Here is a 13531-nt window from a genome sequence, read left to right as displayed (position 1 = left end):
TTCCAGCCTGTCAAGGTCCCTCTGAATGGCATCCATTACCTCCACCGTATTGACTGCACCACTCAGCTTGGTGTCATCAGCAAACATGCTGAGGGTGCACTCCATTCCCTCATCAATGTCATTAATAAAGATGTTAAAGAGCACTGGCCCCAAGACAGACCCTTGAGGGACACCGCTTGTTACCGGCCTCCACCTGGACATAGAGCCATTGACCACCACCCTCTGTCTGCGCCCTTTCAACCAATTGCTTATCCATCTAGTTGTCCACCCATCAAATCCACCTCCTCCAATTTGGAGATGAGGATGAGATGGGGGACCATGTCAAAGGCCTTGCTCAGGTCCAGGTAATTGACATCGGTTGCCTTCCCTTCATCCACCAATGCCGTCACTCCATCATAGAAGGCCACAAGATTAGTTAAGCATGACCTTCCCCTGGTGAAGCCATGCTGGCTGTCTAGGATCACGTGCTTGTTCTTTATGTGATCAAGCATGTTGCCCAGGAGGATCTGTTCCATAATCTTCCCAGGCACGGAGGTAAGACTCACCAGCCTGTAGTTACCCAGGTCCTCCCTGCTCCCCTTCTTGTAAATGGGAGTGATGTGACCCTTCCTCCAATCATCCAGGACCTCACCTGACAGCCACGACTTCTCAAATATGATGGAGAGTGGCTCAGCCACCACCTCAGCCAGCTCCTTCAGGACCCTGGGATGCACACCATCTGGCCCCATAGACTTATACTCATTCAGTCTAAGGAGGCACTTTCGGACTTGCTCTACCCTTACAGTGGGGAGGGATTTACCTCCTTGGTCCCCACATGAGGGTATGGGGGTGCAAGACTTAGGGACGTGAAAAAGAACTAGAATCCTGGCCACCAGTGAAGACCGAGGTGAAGAATTCATTCAGCACCTCAGCTTTCTCTTCATCTGTTGAAGCCATTTCTCCTTTTAAATTTACCAAAGTAGGTACGCCCTTTTGCCTGTCTCTTCTGGCCAATGTACCTGTAGAAGGTTTTCTTATTGTTTTTCACATCCCTGCCAGATCAGTTCTGCCTGCGCCTTGGCTTTCCTGATCCCACGTCTGCAAGTCGGACGGCATCCCTGTATTTCTTCCCAGGTGACACAGCCTTTTTCCAGAGCTTGTACACCCCTTTCTTACCCTCAGTTCTCTTAGCAGGTCCTTGCTAGCCATGCCGGTTTTCTTACCTCTCCTGCCCACTTTCTTAATCAGGAGGAATGGAGACCTCTTGTGCTGAGCAGGAAGGCATCCTTGAAGAGCAGCCAGCTCTCCTCAAAATCCTTGTCTTTGAGGGCAGTGGCGCCAGGGGATCTTGGCCAGCATTCCATTGAGTAGATTGAAGTCTGCTCTTCTAAAGTTCAGCGTCCTGGTCCTGCTCTTTGCCAGGCCCACATCGCTTGAGATCACAAACTCAACCAGGGCATAGATCGCTGGAGCCCAGGCATCCTCCAACCTTGACACCTTTGATGATCTCCTCAGCATTGGTAAGCAGCAGGTCCCGCAACGCTTGACCTCTGGTCGGTCTGTCCAATACCTGAACCAGAAAGCTGTCATCAATGGATTCCAAGAGCCTTCTGGAGCTCTTGCAGCTCACCGTGTGGTTTTTCCAACAAATGTCCGGATGGTTGAAGTCCCCCACCAGGACAAGAGCCCGTGAGCCAGACGCCTCACGCATCTGGAGCAAGAAAGCCTCATCAGCAGCCTCCCTTGATCAGGTGGCCTGTAGTATACCCCTAATACCAGCTGACCTTTATTAGTCCCATCTGTAATCCTAACCCACAGGCTTCTCAACCTGTTTCTTGACTGTTTCTCATGGGGAGCTCCTTCACAGTTTATCCAATCTCTGACATAGAGAGCGACTCCCCCACCCTTCCTACCTCGCCTCTCTCTCCTAAATAGTCTATAGCCGTCCATGGCAGTATCCCAATTGTAGGAGTCATCCCAACATGTTTCTGTGATAGCAACAATGTTGTAACTTTCAGAGTGCATCACAGTTTCCAGTTCCTCCTGCTTGTTACTCAGGCTCCGTGCATTAGTATAAAGGCACTTCAGCCGGGCTGCCCGTCTCACCACCTTCATAAGCGATCCAGGATCTGCTAGAACAGCAGCATCCCCAGAGTCCCCCTGCCCTACTCCCTCCTTTTGCACTCTGCCATCATTGCCCACGGAGTTTGGTACAATCCCTTGAATGCACCGTTCAACCCCTGTAGCCCTTATTTTGCCCCCTTCCCCCTTCGATCCTAGTTTAAAGACCTGTCAATGAGTCCCTCTAATTCTTCAGCTAATAAAAAGCTAATGTTTCCTGGCACACAGCCCCACCTGCATGGCAAAAAGGACCCATATGTGGTCCATGAATTTGGACTCTCAACCAAAATTACCAATGAATCATGAAAAGGGTTTGAGACCTCAGTAGTGTCAGAGACTATTTCATAAAGGTTGTTAGTCTCTTCAAGGGCCATAGTGTTATTTGAAGGAGGGACATAAACATGAGGAAATAATACACAGACAAGGCACAAGCAGATATTTTCTGAGTACAAAAAATAGTTAGCAGAGGCCTAGTCAGAAGCAAATTATTTGGATGGGATTTCTGGATGCATTTTAGTTAACTAGGGAGATGAAGAATTTATATTGTGGTTAAAGAAAATCTGAATGTGTAGGATTATCTTCTAGAAGGCAAATGAGACAGGAAACAAAGCATTAAACAGCCCTAACTTCTTTGAGACATAACAAGACTTGATATGCACCAACTGACTCAGCATGAAGAGAAGCCTCTGATTCAGCTAGCATTTGATGGGAGCAAATTGTATGGGTTTTTTTTTGTTTGTTTGTTTGTTTGTGGGTTTGTTTTTTTTTTTCTATTGTGTTGTGTTTTTTTTTTCTGGGGGAGGAGGGGAAGTATACTACCAACTAATTATGGTTGTCATAACGGATTCTGCTGTTTTGCCACAGGAGTAATAACTCCCATGAGGACTGTGAACAGGTTGTTGAACAGTGGTGCTGCACCAGCTTTGCAGTTTCTACTCCAACATTTCTAGCCAAGACCAAAATTCTGTTGCCAAGAGAACATATCTCATGCCAAAATTCAGGTGCTTTTTCAAATTCTATTTTAGTAGTTGGTAAGATTACACTAAAACTGAGCTGTTATTCATATATTGGTCCACTGTATGCATTCTGTTGCTGTAGTGCCCAGTGTTCAGGGCATACTATGTGTACAATGTACATTATCTAGGAGAACAAATAATATCAGAAGAGTGGGAAAACGGGAAATAGTCCGTGTAGGATAACTTCAATTAGCATACTTCTCATCTCCATACATTGCTTTCAACCTATTGTTACTTATTTGCTGTTTTTATTCAGACATCATAAACTGAGCAATTCTTTAGACGGTATCAGAAAAACAGGGGAGAGAAGGGTTAATTCCAAAGGATCCTATCAAAAGGGAAAGCTTTCAGGCAATGGGGAAAACTTAGCTGCAATACCTTAATTCACACAGCAGAGGGACTGAGAAAGAACAATCATGGAACACTTGGAAAAACGCTTCCGACTCCTTCTGCAAACCCAAGACTAAACATACCTCCAACCACATGTGTATAGGTGTGGATGGCTTATGTGCATATTGGTATATGCACGTACACAAGCATAATCACCCTTCTACAGCGGTGGAAGAAAACAAAAGATACTGTAATACAAATAATGAATCACACTAATAACAATCAAATATTTATAAACTATTATTTCACTTTTATAATAAATGGCAAAGATGAACTATGCTATATCTATGTAGATGTGTGAAGATACTCTATAATCTATGAAACTGGATTAAAAGCTTAGATATTGCCATGGGTTACTTCGCATTATTATGCTTGTTATGATAACTTCTCTATGAATCCTAGTATTGTTTAAAAATTATAATTAGGATAATTTAAATGTATATTCTCTAATGCTTGCCATCCAACACAGGTTTCAGTGCAGCCTGTCTGATAAAGATCTCTAGTGCAGAATATAAAGCAATGGCAGGAGTGCCAGTCTCTGTGTTTTTGATGATAAAAAGACAGAGTACTTGCCAGCAGCAGCTTGCTGTCAGTAAAAATGAATCTGAAACAGATGCCAACTGCATCAACAGCATGAGCCATATACATTTTTTATTAGACAAAGACATAAGTTGTGACCAAAAAACAGAGGTGCAAGGCACATCAAAGAATACCACTAATATACTTTGAATTCAAACAAAGTTCTCTAGTACTCTATTTGACTATTAGACTATTCTATTAATATCTAGGGTGAAACGATATGATTAGACAAAAATGAGTTTAAAAACAGAAATTGGAATATGTATATAAATATATTATACTTCACCTATATAAAAAAATGGATATTTTTTTTTACTAACACCTGCACACAAGAAACTACATACTTTAAGTATAATTTTTCAGTATTTTGCAACCACTAATTGGTCTATATTCTATTTAGGGGTTATATCCAAGTAATTTGTATACAATTTGTATAGAGCACTGGATACTTATGGCTAGAAATTACTAAGCTCTTTCCCTCCTACTCGTCTCCCAAGGAGATCATAAGCCTCTAGATTTGTCTAATAATGAACAGGGAAAAAAATCCTTACAATTGATGAAACACAAACTTACTTGAAGTTTTGCTTTACTTTTGTTTTTAAAATTCAGTATTTTGTAACAAGACTTATTTCATCATGTTTCAATTCTTATCTATTTCAAACTGTAACCAAGAGTTTTACTTTCCATGTTATCACCCATTTACTGAGCTGTTCCATTTAACATGATACTCAAATCTCTTTAGAGATCTCCTAGAAAATGTATGATTCCATTTCAAAAGTATGTTGGGTTTTATGAAATTAATTTAAGTTTGAATGTGCCTCTTTATTTCATGTATTTCATTTCATACCAGGGTTTCATATTCCCAAAGTTTCCAGAGTACCTAGAAAAGAATGTATGGGACAGGACAGGACAAAAATGTTGAATCTAAACAAAAAACATGGAAACAATGTTTGAATGAGAAAGCCAGTGCAATTGCTTGCATGCGTGTATTTGCATTTTCAAGGAGGTGTTAAGAAGTTTGTTTGTTTTTAGTATTCCCTCTACACCTAATCAGTTTTATCATGTAATTGCTACCTTTTGAGTATAGATGGAATAATTGATTCACATCTACCCCTTCTGTAGCCTGCAAAATGAGCTATACTCTCATTTGAAGAATATTCCTTTTCTGTTTTTCTTGAAATGCTACAGAAATGTTAAAAGAACTTCTAGCTGAACTACTTGTTGTGCACAGCTTATCTTGTCATACTGCATATTTTTTCATTTCAAGTTGTCTACTGATTTTTAAAATTATTCTAAGTATCCATTCAAAGTGACTGAATGACTACTAATTACAGATGTACTTGATTTGTTTCTTAAATTATTCAAAGGAAATATAGACTATTTTCTAACTTCACTGCCTTACAAGTAGTTAGATTTATGTTACATATTTCCATCTCTTCCCCTGAAGTGGATGATCTACTTTTTATAAATATAGATAAAAAGTGTTAATCACATCAATACTTCCAACTCACCAAGTTTGTATATTTGTCGTATACCAAAGTTTTAACTGACCATGAGTTATTTAAAACAGAAAGTCTCTCTCCAGACAGCCCAGTTCACACATTTATGCTAACACAAACACCTTGTTTCAAGGTACCTGTGAGCACTGGGCTTCCAAACTGGTTGAGACCCCTGGTGGGAATCAGAAGGGTGATAAAAAATCATTGAAGGATAAAGATATCCACAAAACAGGTTACTTCGTTGATTCATAATAAGTTGTCAATTCATAGAAAACTACAAAATTACACTTAATTAGAATTAGATGAAGAAATCAAGGCTAAAGTAAAGTAACTCTTTCCAATAATAAACCTAATTAACATGAATCAGAAGGGAGTCTTGAGATGCAATGCTGACCTATTCCAGACAACTGAAACAGCAAACACTATACTGGGTTGAAATCACCTCAGTAACAGCACTGGAAACACTCAATTTCTGTGTGAATCTAAGAGAACTGGGAACACCAAGGAAAAAGTAATTAGGAATAAGTCACTTATTTAAATGGAATTTAAGCAGAGGAAAGGACATACAGGAGAGTCAAAAGGATGGCTTCAGGAAGAGAAGGAATGGGGAATGTGACACAAAAGAAGAGAAGGACTTGAGACCTGAAATTCACATGGTAATTTACCCTTTACATTTCAGAACAGGAAGATATTTTCTCTAAAGTCCCTGCACACGTCAAAGAATTCCAACTAGAATCTTAGGCTGAATAGTTTAAGCAAGATATGAAAACCATTTTTAATAGAATTCTTAACAATTAATTATCTTATTTAATAATGTATTATCACTACCTGTGAAATGGTAAGCAAACACTGTGTAAGTGTTGTCGGCCATTGAAATGGGTTAGTATTCAATAGCACATATCTTTCACTGAGATTGGTTGTAGGTTGGATGTGGTCATAACCCAGAAGAGACATTAAAGTCTGTATTTGGCTGTCAGTAATGTCACTGTTTATCTGCTGACTGGAGAAATAATGCACCCTGAAAATATTACCAATCGCTACTGATAAAAACATCTGTAACTCTGTCATTTTAGTGGGAAATAAGAAGATACTTATTTAGTTGTTTTATCTAGACTAAAGATAAATTAGACAAATCTGAAACAACCTCCTTGAAATGATTAAATGATGATGTAGTTTGGAGATACTGTAAAACTAAAGGCAAAAAACTGTATGGTTCTAAGTCTATAAGTATCTAAGCAATGATTATGAAGACTTAATCTTCCACTAACTTGCAGCTACTTTTGCCTCTGACACAATTCATATAAAAACGTTCAGTAAAAAATTAAGATGATAAACTGATCTGACTGAAGAACTAATTACACAGAGATCAATTAAAATCCAAAGATATACTGAGATAAGTATATCCATTCAAATATATATTTTCCATTCAAAATGGGATGTAGCACATGTAAATTGCTTGGACATCTGCTTCTTTAAAGCTCACTTTTCAAAAGAAATGTACTGTCCTTTTGACAGATACAGATTATCCTAAATTGAAAAACACATGATATGTTTCTGAAATTATCTTTGTGGTGGAGAAATAAGATTAAATTGTAGGGAAGAAAGAATTTAGGGGAAAAAAAATAAAAATAAAAAATAATAATAATAAAAAAAATCTATATTATTAAAATACTAGAGGAAGAAATTGATTGTCTATTTTGATTTCTCTTACGGTGACCCTGAAGAAATGCCTATAATTCCAGGGTCAGTTTTAATCATATTAATTTCAACACGCTGGGTAATGTAACTGTGAAGAATACAAGATTTCAGCTTGGTATTATTTCAGTTTGCACTGTCAGAAAATCTACATTGTTTTTCTTTTAAGGTAAAATAATCTTTTTAAGCTTCCAATATTTCTGTGCAATTAATTACCAGTAGTGAAATATTTAATCTGTGCCTGCTCTTGAAATCAGATATGAGCCTAACACCTATCATACTTCTAAAAGCATCAACTAAATTTTATGTGGTACATATTTCACAAACATACATACCTTGAACTGCTTTTCTACTGCTGAAGAGTATAAATGCGAAACTGTGGTGCTCTAATGCTGGCATACCATTAGAAATATCAAGGTCTATGAAAAATACTACATGGTTTTCTACACTACATAGCCACAAAAGGTTTCCTAAAAATTCTGTTTTCTGTGAAACTTGAACAGCTAATAAACATGGTCATTCACACAGCTTGTATTAGAATTTGAACTAAATGATAAATATACAACAGAAAAACCTGAGTCACAACAAATAGGACAGAAGTCCTTTGTCAGTATACTTGTTCAGCTGATAAACTACTCACTTGTACAAAACATAAGATTCATTAAGGCTCTTGTTTTCCATTCCTACTCCTCTACAAGCCTGAGTCACAAGAATTATTTTGTCAAAAATTTGAATGAAATTGGCACATTTCTATGGAAAATAATAATAATAATAATAATAATAATAATAATAATAATAATAATAATAATAATAATAATAATAAAATAATAATAATAATATTAATAAATAAATACTGTTTTTGAGAAAGGCTGCATCCTTTTACTACACAGTCTATATACCCCAATTCCTTATTTCTCCTATCAGCATGAAATACATTTTATGGATAGCTGTTAGAGTAACTGAGACGATATGTTTGAAACAACATGTCATTGACTGAGTGATTCACTACATCAAAATTGTTGTCGCTTTCAACAGGCATACATATTCTGTCACAATCTGGATAAACTTAACTAAAAATCTGAAATTTCTTGAATGGGACTTTGTCACTTCAGCTCTTAATATTATCGCTAAAATGTGGTCTCTATGCAAGTTATTCCTAAAATCCAGAGCAGCATTTCTTCAAGCTCTTTACCATACCACTCAGCTTTGGGGGCCACTACATGAGAGAAGCCTTTAGGCAAGCTGAGGATGAAATCCGCTGTCATGTAACATAATGCTGAAGAAATATATTAGGTTTGTTACTTTTGCTTTCTGAATGAATAACTCAAGTCAAATATGCTCTTTTTTCAGTTTATATTTTCACTAAAAATTCAAGCGTTTTCATACGCCACTACAAACAATTTGGTGTTGAAAGGTTTTCCCTTGAGGGAAATACAAAGCTCCAAGAAGACAGTCACATGGCTTCTCTGAAAGACATTTTGTATTTGTCTGCAGAACACTTTGGATGACAGAATTAAGTAGACAGTTCTACAGAGAAAGACAGAGAAAATAAAACTCCTCTGCCACATTCATTTTAAAACAACATTTTTTATTTTTTTTTTTCCATCTGCACTGAACCAGAGCTACTTTCATGACTGGGAAACACTTAATATTTCCCTTGCTATTTAAGGCACAGAAAAGCTTCCCATTAAAATAAAATTAAAAAAAAAAAAAAAAAAAAACTAAAACAAACAAACAAACAAAAAAAAAAAAAACATCATTCCTGATCACTTTTTTTCCCCTTCATGAAAGCTGCTATGCCAATGATTTATTTGTTTGAAGTACTTAATACCTAATCCCTAGAGGTTGATGCATAATTTGATTTGACATCTATTTATTAAAATTAGGAGTCCTTCTGAGAAATAAAAGATGAAATACTTAATGGAAAAAAATCAGTACAGAGCAAAGATTGTGAATGTATTTTATAAAGACTTCCTGGTAATGGAATTTCACTTGGTTGTGATTTCATATTTTTGTCCCCTATTTTTCACATTAAATGTGCTGTGGCTTTCAGGTCAGATGGCACTGCTACGCAACTTAAGCAAAAGAGCTGGACGGTGATATTTGCAGAGCCATCTGTGAGAGATTAATCAGAAGTGAATTCTTTGGAGAGTTAATTTTGAAAAGATCTTTGAACTCAGTATTGATCTCTGAGGCTTCTGAAATCAAATGTGGATTTTATCAGGTAAGATAAAGAATCTATTAGGTTTTGTGCTTGCACATAGGTAGATAAATGGAACATTTTGTTGTTATTTTAAGTTAGAAAATATATATTTAGAAAATAAAATCTCATAGTGATATCATTATTGTACTATAGTTATGTTTTAGAAATAGATTGCTAAGTTTTAAGAAAAAAATATTCTGGCTAAAACTGGGCAACCTTCTACAAAGTGCAATAGGCCACAACACTTTATATTGGAGTATAGAAACTAATACATTTTCAAGTGTCTTGGTATTGGATTGGAGAGAGTTTGTTTTCTTTGTAATGGCTGACATGGTGCTGTGTTTTCAATTTTTGATGACAGCAGTGTTGATAGCAAACTGATGTTCTGGCTGGTTTTGAGCAGTGTTTCCAATAAGTCAAGCATGTTTCAGCTCCTGGGGCTGTCTTGTCAGGAAGGAGCTGAGGATGCACAAGAAGCCAGGATGGGGCAGAACTGGGAAACATGACTTCAACTGGCCAAAGAAATGTCTCATACCATGTGGAGTCATGTGGATCAATGCCAGGAGCTGATCCACTGGAGGTAGATGCTTTTTGGATACTGGCTGGGTACTCAGTTGGTGAGCAACTGAACCACGCATCACTTGTAAATCTTTATATATCATCACTATGATTTCCATTTTCCTTTTCTGTCCTATAAGACTGTTTATATCAATCTATGAGTTTTACCTTTTTCTAACTCTCTCACTCATCCCAAAGCAGGAGAATTAAGTGAACAGCGAGGACTGCTGGACTAACCCATAAAAAGTAGACCACTTAGTAAAGCAATAACTGAGCCATTAAAAATCACAGACTTCAGCAATATAGTAATTAAGCTTTAAACATCACATCTAGTTTGAGAGCTTTAGAGTGCAACTGAAGGTCAGTTAATGTACTGGTAATAGTTGTACCACTTCCAGAATTACTTAAACATTTAAGATCTCTATATTTCCTAATACAGCACCAAACTGAAGTATTTATATCAATCTGTTATGGAATATCTGAGGTAATTTGAACAGACAATTAAACAATTGTTTAAATAATAACTTCTATTTTCTGTAGCAATAATTATTCTGCCATTGTACAGAAACAGCACAAACACGATTTATTATAACAGGTCTTTTTGTTAGGAGTTAGAATGAGGCAAAGGATTTAACAGGAACATCTTGCCTATACAAGCCTGCCTTTCCCATGTGTTCACCCCTTTCCAAACAAATTAGACAACAATTACACAAATCTACTGGGATTAAAAAAAAAAACTTCATGTTTTCAAGAGAAAATGTCAAAATAGCAGACAAGAGATTTTGCAGTTTACCAACAGAAACCAATGATATAAGACACAGACACACTGCATGTACAGCTGCACACACAGGGAAAGCATTAACAGAGAACTCTTCACTATAATTGATTGTTCCCAGACCCAAAGTGATGTGAACTACTGTGAAATTCTAAGTAAGCCGAAAGAATAGTGAAGAAAAAGAAAAAACAAAACAAAACAGATTTCAGATGGAAAAAAAAGTTGTTTTTTGTTTGTTTGTTTGTTTTTTGTTTTTCCCCCATTTGTAGTCTAATATACTGTTATTAGCATTGGCATATATGGGGGAACATGGTAAGCACCTGAACTGTTCAACTTTTTATGGATTTTCAGTAAAGAGCTATTTGACAGAAACCTAATTATTAAACATGTGAGACAATGGTGACAAAATATCACCAAAAAATGGATCTCTGCCTTAAGCACAAAAATCCATCCAGGACAGGGGTAGATGTCACTGATAGCTTTACCTGCTCTTCATGTTTCCAGACAGTGATATACTTTGAGAGCACCCCTACACAGTGGCCAGCATCACCTTGATCCCTAAACAGTAACTAGAGACAACTGGTTGTAAATAAACCTCAGTTTGTCCTTGCAAACTATACCAGAAAGAACTGTAGAGTTCTGTGGGTTAGCTCTCCAGAAGCACAAAGATCAATGATCATATAGAGTTCTAATATGGACACTGAGTGTTAAAGTCTCTAGGCTGTTGTGGAATAGTACTGGAAAAGTTTTGTTCAGCTGTTGACTTAGATATATAACTTGCTTCAACATATCAGAAAGTCCTCTGATGATACAGAAAACAAATAATGTTCTACATATGAACTTAAAATATCTAAGTATCTGCTGCATCAATGTGAGTTGCACTGTATAATGACTTACTATTTATCTTAATCTCCATCATGTTTTCAGTCTCCACATCAGAAATTCTAACCTTTAGAGTTCTGCAAGGGTTAATGTCTTGACCAAAATGAAACAATCATGAAAATGTTCATGATTGGAAAGAAAAGTAAATTTGCATTTTTCACAGACTATGTTTTGTCAAATTCTGCACTGTAGGAAAACATGTTTAACTTTACTAGATGTAAACAAGTCACCAACAATGAATGGGAACTTTAGTGAAGACCATGTGGCCGTACAATAGATGTGACTCTTTCAAGAGCAAGTTATCCATAATGAAAATCTTAATTGTAGTTCTTGCTTAGCAGCAGTTGGTAAAGTGCAGTGAATTTTTGATGTGTTCTTTTTCAATTTCTTTCCCCAGATATGCAGTATAACCTGCATAAATAAAAACAGAATTTTACCTGTATTGACACAATCGGGCAATATAACTTCAGTTCAACTTAGGTAAATTAGAACTGAGTGGTTGCTAATCTTTGAAATTATAAGCATGCTCTTGCACTTTTTGTATTATTCTTCATGTACTTTATAATGGAAACCACAAATTCAGAGCATTTTGTATTGATTTTCAAGTTGCTTCTGCATTGGCGAACAGTCAACTGAAGTTTACTTCTGTTATCATCCTCAGTTAACATAAATCAGGGGAAAAATAAATAATAATTCAGTGAAGAACAAAAACAACACATCTTGGGTTTAATTAGATGTAAATCAGGATAAATCTAAACAAACAAACAAACAAAAAGAACTATTTTATGGTGTCCTTTTGTTAACAGCATATTTTGAGGGTTATTGAACAATCCATTACACAGAAGAGTGGGATGGTCTAATCCACACTCTTCAGAAATTTCTCTTACAATAACGTTTTCATTTTAACTATCTTGATTGTGAAGGTGTGATTTTATATATTTCACTAAACAGTCAGTTTAATAGCTTTAATGACAATTCATTGTGTTTCCATTCTTCTATTCTTCTCTATTTTTATAAACTCATCTGTATTTTAATACTGACAGTCATCGGTAAAGAACTGCTTCGGTTTCCCTGGAAGCCAGATCAGAAGATGAGAGGCAGCCTTTTTAAGAGCCAGCATTGCTCTCATTCACTCCTTAAATAATGTAACTCTACCTCTCAGAGGAAAAGCAGCATAATTTGGACATAGCAAACAGTCTTCAGTCTGGAGAAGAAATGGGGAATTAATATAACTTGTTTATCTAGAAAACATATGCAAGGACCACAATAAACAGCTTACAATTCCCTGCATGTGAAAGTAAGTAAAAATCTGCTGGATGTTCAGAAGCCACTGACTCCAACTTTCCTGTCTTCATAGAAGTTAACAGAAAATGATACTATGAAAGGGAATCTAATCCCCATATTCTTCTGTGATATCAGCACATCTATAGTTAGGCATCTTTTCACTTCCTATAGTTAGAGAAGATGTTATCCATTTTGCAATAGAAAGAAAGTCTGAAAGGAACTGTGTCTAAACACTGACAAAGAGAAACATGCTTTGATTAATACAGCATTATATTTTCTGAAATTGTTTCAAAGAATCATTTTATAGGTAATTTCATTTTCAGCATGCAAAACCAACAACCAGCAATGATCACTTCACACCTTCAGATACATATCTTTAAATCCTTCTCCTAAAACACATGAGCATCTTTTTAGCTCAAATTTTTCTGCCATTTATTTTAGATTTAAATTATGAAAGCTTTAGAATACAGTCATGTTATATATTTATATAAATATATAAATATACCCATATTCTATATATATAAATATATACCTTTACAATGTATATATA

At 36.4% G+C, this 13531-nt stretch overlaps 1 protein-coding gene across 1 annotated transcript in view; it reads right to left on the bottom strand.

Annotated features, from left to right (window-relative positions):
- Positions 1 to 13531, bottom strand: part of CSMD1 (CUB and Sushi multiple domains 1) — an 883217-nt gene that overhangs the window by 515672 nt on the left and 354014 nt on the right. The gene's annotated exons all lie outside the window — the stretch shown is intronic.

The sequence above is a fragment of the Coturnix japonica genome, chromosome 3 (assembly GCF_001577835.2).
Source record: "Coturnix japonica isolate 7356 chromosome 3, Coturnix japonica 2.1, whole genome shotgun sequence".
NCBI lineage: Eukaryota > Metazoa > Chordata > Aves > Galliformes > Phasianidae > Coturnix > Coturnix japonica.
The sequence above is the reverse complement of the archived record's forward strand: the minus strand, read 5'-3'. Positions and strand labels throughout refer to the sequence as shown.